We start from the raw sequence: 14,895 nt of genomic DNA, 5'->3' as shown, positions 1-14,895 counted from the left end.
TGATTGGTTTAAATTGTGTGCAATGCTTTTGTATTTTTCCCCTTCGATTCGGAGAAACAAATATGTTTTCGGAGTAAAGGATGGCAGAAGACACTACACTACCCAGAACCCCCAGCTATCGTTTGGACTACACCATGTGCTCTGTTTGACGTCACGTGATCTTCAAATTTCTCCCTGCAGAAAAAAAAAAACATGGCCGAACTTCGTTTTATTCTCGATGGAAAATGCCTATTTTAAAGTTAGTTTGGCCATTAAAATGCGTTTTGATGTCATTTGATGCGAGAAATATGAGTTGTTATTTCAGATTATGTGTGCAGTGGATGTACATGATCTTTAGTTTGCTAGTTATTACGAAGATTACTTCAGGAAATTGCGTCCATAACGTTTTCATTGTTAGGTGGTTGCTAGGGACGCTGCTATCGATATTATTTCTGTTATGTTGTGTAACTGTTTAATGGTGTTATCTTTATTGTTACCCCCTTCCCCGTCAATGTATAGTGTTGGTCCACAGCGCAAACATATTAGTTTAACAAAATCCGCATCTAAAGATAGCCTACGTTATTTTTCCCTGTGCAATTCCAGTCTCACATCTCACAGCACATCGTCATTAACAAATAACGGAAACAGACCGAAAACATTTTAAAAAAATACAATAATACTTTATTCCGAGTGTGCTTGCTTTTCTCTTTGGAAGTCATCACATAACGGCATTGTAATACACGGTTCGGCTGCATTAAATATTACATATCTGCCGTAGTTCTGTATTTATAGAGCCCTGATGAGAAGACTTCTAGACAAACATGTGGAACTGAAAACGTGACGTGGATCATAAATATATCAGCCATTAAACAACATCTTACATTTCTTTTCACACAATACGTCTCCTTGCAGTATCAACACTAATTCGGCTGACTTTTATATTTGATCCAATTGGTAGATAGGCTGTATTTACACCATAAAGGTGCACAGCTGATATAAAGGGACACCTAGTGGTTAAAGCATGTTATTGAATTTCATTATTTTTATTATTAGATATTAATAGGATCCCTATAAAGTATATTAATTACTCGTTATTCTCTACTAATAGTTCATTAAAGACTGTATATAATGACTATTTTGCACATCCCTTTCAAGATTTCAAGATTTTCTAAGGTTTATTGACATATCATATAGGCCTACACAACTATGGTGTAGTTATGCATTGAATGAAAAACTTGGGTCGCAGGTTCCTCAATAGTGCATTACAAGACATCTATCAATATTTGTGCATACCTCCAGCAATGTTAACTATGTTGAAGCAATTATTTTAACTAATATTATAGATAATGTATTATACTCTTATAAGATGTATGTAGATATTTCATCTCCGACCTTGTCAGGTATTGAACAATCAATAAATAAAGAACACAGAATTGTTGAATATAAAACACAGAATTTGTGTGATTATACTAAATGATTTACAAATAAACACCACTGCATATTTAACTGTTACACATGCTGATGTAACGCAAATGTTCCAACTTGAGATCAATAAAGTATATCTTATCTTAAGCTGATCGATGGCTACTGCCATATTTGCAAAATGTGCCTCTGAACCTTAACAAGTGCATGTTTCAGGCTTATCAATTAATGTAATGTAATGTTATCAATTAACAACAGGGGTCACAAACATAAGACCAGCTGTTAAATAAAGCTCTTCTGACCTTAGCTGGCATGTGTGTATATATATATTAATGCTGCCCATTATGGGCACAAGCAATTTTCACCCATTTATTAATTATATGTTTTAAATGTGAGTGTTTCCTATCCCCTAAACCTCCAGGGATGTACACAGTTTAATACTGGCAACTTCTTATTATGGGAAATACGAAAACGTCTTTTAAAACTACAACTCCCAGTAGAGACGTGCCATAGATAGAGAACATGTTGCGAAACAGAATAGCCAGCATTTGTAGTTCTGGGGACAGGGTGGGGGAGGGAGGGACGCGGTGGACCCGTTCAAATCCAGTTTTGGACAGTCTGCCGTGATTCCATCCCATTTCAAGTGCTGTTCGAGGCTCGGCGTAACCCTCGGAGCACACTCTCCAATCATTGAGCTTGAGGACTATCACGGGGATTGTCAAACAGAGCACATGGTGTAGTCCAAACGATAGCTGAGGATTCTGGGTAGTGTAGTGTCTTCTGCCATCCTTTACTCCGAAAAAACATTTGTTTCTCCGAATCGAAGGGGAAAAATACAAAAGCATTGCACACAATTTAAACCAATCCATGTTGTGTAATTAACAAGGATAATCTGGTGTTTTTTAGTCGATGAGTAGTGCAGATATCACTGTAAAATCAATCGACAGTAAGGGGAATACTTACTTCCGGGTGTACAATTCTCCGTTATCCAATGAGAATGGACGCTCACATTGCCTTTAAGGGCAGCCGACACAAACGAATGCCGTGCTTCCATGAGCGTCTATAGAAGCATATGGACATCCCGGAAAGCTGAAAATGGACGCTAAGGGCCCCCCCCTTGCGTTGAAAATGGACGCTAAGGCCCCCCCCCTTGCGTTGGAAAAAGCCGACAGGGGACTTGACATAACGTCAACATAGGCCGACCTGGGAGTGAGGATGTGTTGACCAGGCAGAGCGGCTGGTGTATGTGGATCTGGAACAGGAAAAACAAGCAGGATTAGGAAAGAATATCCTTTCACAAGGAGCATCAAAAAATACTAGTAGGGACTTCCGGTTGGACGAACATGTGAGGGCTGCGTTGTCTCGTTCTCCCACGACTATACTTTCTACATTTAGTTTAAAACCACCGAAGTTGAGTTAAACCCGTATTGTGTGAACATAATTTGGACTATAAATCAGAACAAGCCGATGTGATGCCGAAACCTGCGTTGAAAACGGAGACGAAACAGGCAAAAAAGACCGAAACTGCTGTCTCAATTGCAAGTGAAGTTGCTGGCGCGGACATGGCTAGCATAATTAGCCTGCTTGAAGAGCACAGAGCTAGCTCAGAGCTAGCACAGAGGGAGCACAGAGCTAGCATTTCAGCTGACTTCAAAGCTGCCTTTGCGGTACTGGAGGCGAAGCTGAACCAAACGCAGACCACAGTAGCAGAACATGGGGAACAAATTGACTCTCTTGAGACCAATGCCAATCTGCAAGATCAGCGACTCTGTATACTCGAGGAGAAGTGTGCGGTATTAGCAGATAGCAATGCTAAGCTAGCTGCGAAGACCGCAGATCTGGAAGGTCGGAGCCGCAGAAATAACATTACAATCATTGGACTTCCTGAGTCTATTGAGGGACCCCGGCCTACAACCTTCTTTTCTGAACTTTTGGTCGAGCTGCTAGGCAATGAAACTCTCCAATCCCCTCCCGAGCTGGACCGTGCACACAGAGCGCTGGCTGCTAGGCCGCAGCCAGGGACGAGACCGCGACCTGTGATATTGCGGCTGCATCGCTACCAAGTCAAGGACCTGATTGTCCGGGAGGCCCGCAAGAGACGAGGGGATCTCCGCTACCGTGGGACACCAGTGCAGATCTACGAGGACTTCACACAGGAGGTTCTCGAACAGCGGGTGAAATACCGGGACATCATGTCAAAGCTGTACAACCTAGGCCTCAGACCGGCTCTTCTGTTCCCTGCTCGCCTGCAGATCACACTTGGAAGCGGGGCTAAGAAAAGGTTCCCCTCGCCCCTGGAGGCTGTAGCCTTTGCAGCTGGCTATGAACGTGAGCCGGCTAACTAACCACTGATGTTGTGCTAAGCTAGTGGTGGCTGAGCTAAGCTAGGCTAGGCTAGGCTAAACCGCGCTGGCGCTGCATTGATGGTGGACTGGGTACGTTACAACCGTTATGTTGGGACACAATTGATTGTATAATCTAACGTTACCTAGCCATGACAGCGCACAATGCGACATTGTATTTTTTGTATGATTACATTTGTATATTTACACTATATACCCGGGGTGTTTTTTGCACTTTTTCGAATGTCCTTGTCAGAGTTGGGTGTAACGCGTTACTGTAATAATATTACTTATGTTGGTAACGGAGTAGTGTAACGCGTTACTTTTATAATTCAGTAATCACACTACAGTTACTAACATTTCCCCGACACGCGTTACTTCGTTACTTTTATAAAATAATCACACTCACTGACAGACAAGAGGGGTTTCCGCCGCAGGTTTATATCGGTTTATATACATGTAGGCCTATGTAATCTGCGCGATTTGCGAGACCACATCTCCACGTGCAGTGCTGCATAAACATGGCTGAGTCTTCTCATCTGTAAACTCCCTCAACGGGGCCGCTCGCTCTCTTTTGTTGATCGCCCTCTCACGGGTGAACAGTTCAATGTCCCGCTTCATTGTAGGAATTCTGTCTCTACCACTTTAGTTTGACCATCTCTGTTACTAAGTTATGGAATACTAAATACATAAGTAATTAGATACCTTACCGTTACTGCGCTCATAAAGAATGATATGAATAATGCGTCTTGAACTGGTTTCATTAATTAGTGTCATGACGTTTCACAGACTGTTAGCTTGTTGTGTGGCTGGTAGCCTATTTTAGAGCATATAAAAAGAAAGACTTGTGTTATGTCTTCCTTAATGCAATAGTAATTATGGGTGCAAGTGGAGTCTCGCAGAGGCAAAACTGTGGCGCGCTTACACTGTAGGTGCGCCGCAGTCTGCGTGATCTGCCTGTAGGGGCGGGCCGGCCCTGCGAGTAAAGTAACGAGTAAAGTAACGAGTAAAGTAACGAGTTACTTTATCTAGAGAGTAACAAAGTAGTGTAATATATTAGTAATATGTAATATGTAATATATTGCTTTTTTTTAGTAACGACCCCATCTCTGGTCCTTGTTAACTCATGCTGTTCACAATTGTTTCTGGGCACTTTACAGCCGTCGTTCTGTTGGGACGTAATTTATTTTATAACTAACGTTGCTCGGCCAAGTCAGCACACGATGTGACATGTTTACATCTATTTTTATTTTATTTAATTGTTTTCATTTTTGTATTTACACTCTATACCCGGGATGTTCTTGCACTTTTGCAATGTTCTTGTTAACATTTGCTGTTCACAATTGTTACACTTACTAAGGAGGTTGTATCTGCATGATGTGGGTACTGAGACACCTTGAAGAAGGAGAGATGATTCAGGTAGGGAAGTTATTGCCAATTTCATTGGCAGATGGAGCTCAGGGGTGGGGAGGGAGGGGGGCTAGGGCATGGGAGGAGGTGGGAGGGAGTAGAGGATGGGAGGGAGAGGGTGGGGCATTTATCTTGATGGGGCTATAGGTTTCCATTTGTTTGAGGCAGCTGTTTCATTTATATTCTGTTTTGTCATCTTTATGTACACTGTTCTCTCCATTTTTAGTTGTGGATATTCTAAGGCTGATCTTACACCTTCGTATGCTGTCATGGCTAATGTAACTGGTACAGGGACTGGTGGTGGACAGGCGGTCAGGATACTCTCTTTGAACACTGGTGGGTTGAATGTTTCGGTGAAACGCACAAAGATTATGACACATCTTAAAAACTTGAAGGCGGATATAATGTTTATACAAGAGACACATCTCTGTAAATCTGATCAGCGAAAGCTGAATAGGCCGTGGCAGAGCCCTAGAGAGATAAGAGTTACGACACTCCCATAGACCTCCGTTGTAAAAAATGGCGGCGCCTACTTCCGGGGTATGGACATCGAAATAGTTCAAAATATTGTCATTTGGGCGTTGAACCTCATTCACTTACATTACGGCGCGTCGATTAGTTCCAGAGGTAAGTTGCTGAAATATCGAACTCTTTTGAATTGTCAACTGTCTATATTGTATCAGAGGCCCTTTATGATGCTTATACTGGTCCTCATTTGTATATGCACAGCGTAATTATCTATATTTTATCTTGGTTGTTACAACCAATTTAGCTAGCATTGCCTGCTAGTTAGCTAGCGCGACTTCGTCAGCTTTGAAGGTAAGATTTCAGTAATGAATCGCTAGCAGCTTATATATCAATGATGCTGGGTAACTAACAAGCAGGATTTAGATTGATTATGTGTTTTTATTGTTATTTTGGTTTGTATCCGCTGAACCTGACCGTGTCAGCCATCCTTAGTCGGCTTTTTCTGTATGATATGACTTAACTGCTAGCACTAGTAGAAATGAGGTGGCGTTTGTGATAAATATTTCATTTAATATTTCATTGAATTTTGGGATATACTAACATTTCATTATGTGACATGTTGACTGTACTTTGTTTTTTTTGGTACTGTTCCGTGTTAACTCATCTGTACTGTACAACTAGCCTAGCGCTACTCATGCTTGATGGCATGCTAGAATAGATTCCTTTGTATTGTAATATACACACTAGTTTAATGATTGTTCTTCAAAGGTATTATTCAGTCTTAAACAAATAATAGCCTACTGAATAGGCTACTCTACAGCAGTGAATGAAGGATGAGCCTAAAACATGGTCATGCATCCAAAATGTTTATTTTTAACAAAATAAACACTTTAAAAAAAAATAATTAGCACTTTTTTTTTTCACCCACAGTGACAACGCGCAGAGCATATTAGAACTCTACAGGTGTTGGGACAGAGTTCCTCAGACGAATGGATGAAAATGTGTTTTCCAGGCAGTCTTGAGTGAAGCGGCTTATGAGAACAAATGTGTGCCCTTGTCTCAACAGGTCATGCTGGACCTCCAGGATTGTTGTTGTGGCCATCACCAGTCTTGTCTGGACTGGTTTCCAGCTGCCCTTGGGACCGATCTTCAGGCCCCGAAACAGATGGATGGAGTCCCGGAGGAAGCTGATGGCCTTATCATACTCCTCCATCTTGAAATGACTTAGGGCAGTAACAGTGTTGCGTGACGACATGAGGTCAAACTTTTTGGTGTCCAATGTTCAGTCACTGTATTGGTAAGCAACAATTTGTTTTGGTCAAAATGTGTTATTCACACTCCTGACTCCAGTTTGATGTGCTGCATTGTCCTCTGAGAGGTCATGGCTTGGAAGGTTTTATATTCTGTAGTGTCTCAACAGAACCTAATATGAATTGCTTTATTGTCTCGTCGCTGGATCACCTCCCCCTGGCAAAGTGGCCTCGTTATTGTTGACAAACCTGTTTTTGTTGCTGGTTCAACAGGAGCTTCTGTAAATAGTTTTGTAAATAGTTTGAATATTTATCATAGTAATCATTTTTTGTCTCCCACTCTCTCAATTTAATTTATCGTTTCTTTGCCCCACCATATGTTTTGTTGTCCAAGGGCACTAATTTGGTCTGTGTTGAAGATTGTTTTACACTTTAGATTAATCAAAATTGTGTTTTTTGGCTGAATTAATCTTTTTCTGTTGAACCCTAACCCTCTTTGTTCTCCTTCTCATTCATTTTACTTTGTTTTGTTCTAACACACATCCCACATCACATCACTTTTTCCATACACTGTTCTTAATACTTGTTCACACATTTGTTCGTCCCTTTTACTTTGTTCTTCCTGTTGTTCTTGTTCAAACACATATATCAATTGTTCATCCACTGTTGTGGTAAAATGATATTCATAGTCTTAACATGATCATGCTACCCATGCTAACATGAACACAAACGTTTCCCTCCAAAAATGTAAAACGTATCTAAGTACAGGCATGAAAACGGATCAGGGGTGAAAAAGGTGAGAAGGATATTATCCCTCTAGGGGGGTCCGGGGGCATGCTCCCCCGGAAAAACATTTTGAATATTCCATATTTTAAAGCATCAATCTGATGCATTTTGAGATGCATTTTTTTGCCAACCTGGGGAGAGCTGGAGAAACTTAACTTCAGCCATGAGTCAAAAATATTATGGCCTCCTTACTAAGTATTATCAGGGATGCAAACTCATCAGGTATGGAAAAGGTGACAAGGACCCGAGCCCCCCGACCCCACGGAATATCGGCTTTAAAATGAGGAATAACAGAGGATTTTAGCAGTCAAAACAACTAAAGCAGCAGTGTTAATAATAACAGAAATGCTAAAGAGTCACATCTAATAGAAATATATATAAAAGCATTTATTTTAATTGTGTAGCAGTCAGTTTATAATTTTGGCAGCACTGTTGAGCATTTTGAAAATCTATTGTCATGCCTCTGTGCAAGGCTTAGTCTTTCTATCTTTATGGCATCTGGTGTAAACTAAATTCATAAACTCAAGTACTATAGCCTACTTGGGTACAATTTTGAGATACTTGTACTTTATTTAAGTATTTCAATGTTTTGCTACTTTGTTCTTCTTCTCCTCTACAGTTCAGAGGTAAATGGTGTACTTTTACTCCACTACATTTATGTAATACCTTTAGTTACTTTGCAGATGTGGATGAATGATGTGAAATCTAATCAAGTGTTGAATCAGACTTTAGTTAAAACTGTCAATAAAAAGTATGCAATAATGCAATTACAGCTGAAAAAGTACTTGGGTGTGTGTTTTTTTAATATATATATTTACCATTCAATAACGCAATCGCTGCTGTCTGTCTGTCCCATAGAAGAACATGACAGCGCAGCGCAACTATACTACGGATGTGACTGCCCTGGCAGTGACAGCAACATAGCCTGCTTGTGCTACCACACTTTCCCCTCAAAATATCGTTAAATAACGAAACTTATAAATAGTGCCAATCCATACAAAGTGTAACCACATCATGTAAATATGAAAGCAATCTTTAAAAAATACCAGCGTTGGTTTAATCTATGACTATTTTGACCATGTTTGTGCTGTTTTTGCCATAGAGAAGCATTGCAACGGAAGTGCGTTTTGAACTATCCCGGCATACATAAACCACGTGACCGGCTGGCGGCGACATCAAAGAGTGTCATAACTCTTATCTCTCTAGGGCTCTGGGCCGTGGATTGGACAAATGTTTCATTCACATTTTAACCTAAAGACAAGGGGCACAGCCATTTTAATTCGGAAAAAAGTAAATTTCACCCCTACTAATACAATTTTAGATCCAAATGGACGTTATGTCATCATTTCTGGTACTCTCTATCAGAAGCCGGTCATCTTAGTTTCTGTGTATTGGGATGATCATAATTTTGTGAAATCGCTATTCTCCACCATCCCCGATTTGAATTCCCACCTATTGATACTGGGAGGAGATATGAATTGTGTTATAGACCCAACACTAGACAGATCTAGTTCCAGAACTGTGGCGCCCTCTAAAACGGCACAGACTCTCTCTGCTTTTATGGACCACTATGGCTACGTCGACCCGTGGAGATTTGTACACCCCTCGGCTAGGCAATACTCTTTCTTTTCCCATGCACATCGTTCATACTCTCGCATAGATTATTTTATTGTTGATAAAAACATTTATTTCGTCGATTGTCTCCGTTCAGTACTCACCGATAACTGTATCAGATCATTCAACTGTGATCCTGGACCTTCACTTTGATCATAAGCCTAAGGAATTTAGATTCTGGCGTCTTGACCCTCTTTTACTTTCTGATGCAGCCTTTTGTGAGTGTATTTCGGAATCAATTGCATTCTTCTGTGAGACCAACCAAAATGAAGAGACCTCTGCGTCCCTACTATGGGAAACCCTTAAAGCTTTTCTTAGGGGTAAGATCATCTCGCATACGTCTCATGTTAATAAACTTCGTAGAGCACGCCAAAGAGAACTGGAAGAATCTATCATTAATCTAGACAACCAACTATTTTCCACTCAATCACCTGATCTATCTAAAGAACGGAAGGGGGTCCAAACAGAACTTGACCTTCTCCTAACAAGAGAGGCTGAACGACTCCTTCTACACTCACGAGGGTCTATATATGAACATGGCGATAAAGCTGGCCGTCTCCTGGCCCATCAACTAAAGGCTAGGATGGCCTCGAACCAAATCACCCAGATTCGGGACGGGTTGGGCTCTCTCACTTCTGACCCGGGAGAGATTAATAACATCTTTAAAACCTACTACTCTCATCTCTACACGTCTGAATCCCCTGATAACGAAGATCAGCTACATACATTTTTGGATAAATTGGATATGCCCAAGATTTCGACTAACGACCAACAGACACTAGATGCCAACCTGCAGCTTGCTGAGATTAAAGAGGCAATACAGTCCATGAATAGTGGCAAATCACCGGGACCTGACGGATAACCGGTAGAATTCTACAAAAAATTCTCAAATCAACTTTCCCCATTATTATTAGATATGTTTAATTCGTCGTACGTCCAAGGCTCACTGCCGCCCACCCTTATGCAAGCCTCTATCTCTCTGATCTTTAAGAAGGGTAAGGACCCGTTGAGCTGTGCATCATATCGCCCAATCTCGCTCCTGTCTGTAGATGTGAAAATACTTGCGAAGATTTTTGCTCGCCGTTTGGAATCTATTATACCCTCCATCATTTCGGAAGATCAGACAGGATTCATAGGGGGGAGGCACTCCTTCACAAATGTCCGAAGAGGCCTTCGACAGGGTTGAGTGGGCCTATCTGTTTTCTGTCCTTCAACAGCTGGGCTTTGGTCCAGGCCTCGTCTCCTGGGTTAGACTTCTGAACTCTTCTCCTCACTCCTCTGTATGTACGAACACCCAGCGCTCCAAATTCTTTCCTCTTTTTCGCGGGACGCGTCAGGGGTGTCCGCTCTCCCCACTACTATTTGCAATTGCTATCGAGCCATTGTCGATTGCTCTAAAAGCAGAGAGAGGAATTAAGGGGATTCAGAGAGGGGATATCGAACACAGGGTCTCGTTATATGCTGACGACCTCCTTCTGTATGTGCGCGATCCTATATAGCTAGTAATCCACACATTCTCTCACTTTTGACCACTTTTGGTTCATTTTCAGGATACAAATTAAACATCCAAAAGAGTGAATGTTTCCCTATCAACCAATTGGCTAAAGAATTACCTCCGTTGTCGTTGCCTTTTAGAATATCCAACTCAGGGTTTAAATATCTGGGCATTGCAATCACGCAGTCTTTTAGTGCGCTACGGGAACAAAATCTTACTGTCCTGACGGCAACAGTCAAATCTGACCTGCAGAGGTGGGGCCATCTGGCACTCTCTTTAGCAGGAAGAGTTCAGACAATAAAAATGAATGTACTGCCCAGATATCTATACATCTTCCAATGCCTACCTATTTTTTTGCCTAAATCTTTTTTCACTGCTATTGATAATATTATTTCCTCATTTATTTGGGCTGGTAAACATGCAAGAGCTAGTAGACCATTACTGCAGAGGGACAGGTTCCTGGGTGGGCTTGGTTTACCTAACCTTATGGGTTACTACTGGGCCACAAACACACACAAAATCATGCTCTGGTTCACTTCACCCCAGAGTGACTGGTGTCTTGTGGAGGCCAACTCATGTCAATCCACGTCACTTCAAGCCCTCGCGTGTAGCACTCTGCCCCTTTCCCCCTCACAATACACATCTAACCCCGTTGTAATTGGCACTTTAAAGATCTGGGCACAAGTTAGACATCACTTTGGTTGGCTTACTCTTCCTCAAGCAACTCCTGTCTGTAACAACCATCTATTTTTACCAGCCACAATTGACCCCCGATTTTCTCACTTGGAGAGGGAAGGCCTCCGCTGCATAGGGGAGTTATACATTGATAGCCTGTTTGCCAGTTTTGACCAACTATGGGTTGCCTTTAATCTAAGAGGATCTGATTTCTTTAGATACTTTCAACTAAGGGATTTTGCTAAAACCCACTCTCCACAATTCCCTCAATCCCTGCCTCCCAGTGGAGTGGATCTTGTACTTAGAGCAAGAACTTTGTCTAGGCGCCATGTCTCTTACTTTTATGATATTTTTTCTCCGGTTGATGATCTGCCATTAACAAGATTAGAACTAATTGGGAAAAGGAACTACAGTTCACCTTCCCTGATGACTTTTGGAAGAAGGCCCTGAGAGCCGTTAACTCATCCTCCAGTTGCGCTAGACTCAGCCTAATACAGTTTAAAGTTCTCCATAGACTACATTATACAGATGAAGCGCTCCATTTCAGACGCCTACCCGTGCGGGTCCGTGATCGGCACGGGGTGGGCCCCTGCTGAAAAGGAAAACCCCCCGCAGGACTTGAAACGCCCCCTTGATAAATAAATTTAATTATAATGAAACCAGCTGCAATGGATCATGGATCCACCAGGGGGAGCCGTGATTAAAAAGCTGCCACAGTGGAACTCATGTGAAATAAACAGCTGATCTACAGGTATCTGATATAGCGGATATTTGTTAAGATCCATATGTCACGGATAGAATCATATTCTGTGCTAAATAAGAGACATGTAATCATTTACTAAACATCACCATGTTTTTATTTAACAAAATAATGTTTAATTCACGTTGGCATAAGTACAAAACCATCGCTATGTTTTTAGATCAGGAAATGCATCCAGGCTCAAACAAACGATTTTCAATCATCATCCTCACGATCATTTAATGTATCATATGTTCGCGAGTTGAAATGAATGCACTAAATTTAATCCACGTGAGTTTACAACAACACAAATAATCGCTTTGTTTTTATATCACATCCGACCGGAGGAAAATGCAGCACGGGTCTCACTACCGATCATTCTAATCCCACGGGCAAACAATAATATGTACAGTGTTAATAGTTGACTGTATTATTAGTGTCTAATATTACTGGGGATTTCGGAATGGTACTGGATTTTGATTTATTGTATCGGCTTCATATCGCAATATATTCCCGAAGTCTGAAATGCAAAAATGTCCCACATTAGGGCAATTCACCCTACATTTAATCATTCAAACAAAATCATATTTCGTTTATTTTTAACGAAATAAATGTGGTTTAATCCACATAATTTACTGTGTTAATTGTTTACTGTAGTATTGTGCACATTACTTTTCGCTGCTTGTTGAACCCCTGGTTAGAAGCTAAACTGCATTTCGTTGTCTCAGTACCTGCAATATGTGCAATAACAATAAAGTTGAATCTAATCTTGAGCAGGAACAAATGTATTTAGGCTACTTAGTACATATCTGACATAAACGATTAAACACATTTGTGCATTCTTTAAACCGAGTCAAGCCGAGTCCGGAGGTGGCGGCACATTAAAGTGTGCACCTGATTGTTTAACTTGAAGGTGCCTGATGACATTTAATCATTCAAACAAAATCATATTTTGTTTATTTTTAACGAAATAAATGTGGTTTAATCCACATAATTTAGGCCTACTGTGTTAATTGTTTACTGTAGTATTGTTTAACTTGAAGGTGCCTGATGTGAACATTTCCAGAAGAACTCTAGCTTGAATGGCCTTTGTATGTATACAGTAGGCCTACAGTATAGCCCAACCATGTACACCTTCCTTTTTTCCCATCCAAAGTTTGAATTGGATAAAGGTAATGGTTATCGATGGTGCTTTTATAGCCTATAATAACTGTGTGATTTATATTGCTTTTCAAATGCATATGGCCACCCATTTACACTGCTCTTCCCGTCAAGAATATGAATAGAACTTAGTTAGATCACTTTACATTTATGCAAATTAATTTTTAATCACACACGTCTCCCCGTCCCGAAAATAATAAATAAAATAAAAAGAGGAAACAATTTTCAAGTTCAGTTTTCAACGTTTTATTTAAAATAACTGACATAACAGACACCATACTGTAGGCCTATCTGCTGCGGAAACCAGGACGAGCTATTTCGGGATCTGTTTTTCGGGGGCTCCTCAGTCTCTCATTTACCCGGCTCCTGATCTTATGCCACTGGTCAATATTCAGATTTGGGAACGATTTGGAAACATAGGACTCAATCTTTTTCAACCTCTTGACGGGAAAAAAGGAAGGTGTAAATGGTTGAATGATGAATAAACAGTGAGGAGGGGTACAGTATGAATACACTAGATATACACAAAAGCCCAGCCTGTGAGCAGTATGAACACCAATGAGCGCTCAGCTCGAGATACCAGCGAGTCGAGAGAGAGAATGATATCTGCATTTTCTCTTTTGGTTCGATTAGGACACATCCTGGGGATTGTGTTTACAAACATTGACCAGACCGTTCACCAGCCCCCACCCCCCATGTTGCCTATGCTGTCCTGTGTTGCGAACTCTTTGTTTAAAACGAATTGGCCATCGGAATGTGTGGAGGAATTCTCCCAAGGGTCACATTCCACAGCTTCCCCCCCCCCACTCCTGTGATCTCCCATCCCCCAGTCTGTAGGTTTGTGTTTGCATATTTCTATGCCGTAATTCATACTGGTCCTCTCACGCACATACATTCTCCTTACAGTATACATACATAGGCTATATGAGTCCGTGTATCTACGGACCATTTGTTTTTCTTTATTAAACAAGTTATCGGAAGAGCGTCTGAGAGGCGTTTTTGCCCTTTTGCTTGTTACCTTACTAAATGGTCTAATGGTCAGTGGAGCGAGGGGGGAGGCCCGCGAAACTCGCGGAAGTGATTTCAAAACAAAAAGCACTTGTTTGCTTGGAACAAAGAAAACGGCCAAGACACACATTGAGTCCAGAAAATGAATGTTATTAAGGGCTGTAAATATAATAAGCCTGTGTCTAAAATTGACAACAGGCTTATTATATTTACAGCCCTTAAGATACACTTTTGTGTTTAACAGCTGACCACTACCATGACATACTTTGTTTTAGTAGATTTCGCATGAGAGCAAAATGTATAAATATGAGCATTAAATTATATGAATATGAGAACAAAATGCATGAATGTGTGAGTGACAATATATTAATGTGTGCATTGAAATATGATAATATGAGAGCAAAATGTATGAATGTGTGAGTGTAAATATATACGTGTGTGAGAGTGAAAATGTATGTATGTAAAAGGAGAATATATGTGTGTAAGAGTGAAAATGTATGTATGTAAAAGGAGAATATATGTGTGTGAGAATGAAAATATGCTGCA

Source organism: Gymnodraco acuticeps, unplaced genomic scaffold (genome assembly GCF_902827175.1).
Source record: "Gymnodraco acuticeps unplaced genomic scaffold, fGymAcu1.1, whole genome shotgun sequence".
NCBI classification, from domain to species: domain Eukaryota; kingdom Metazoa; phylum Chordata; class Actinopteri; order Perciformes; family Bathydraconidae; genus Gymnodraco; species Gymnodraco acuticeps.
The sequence above is the reverse complement of the archived record's forward strand: the minus strand, read 5'-3'. Positions refer to the sequence as shown.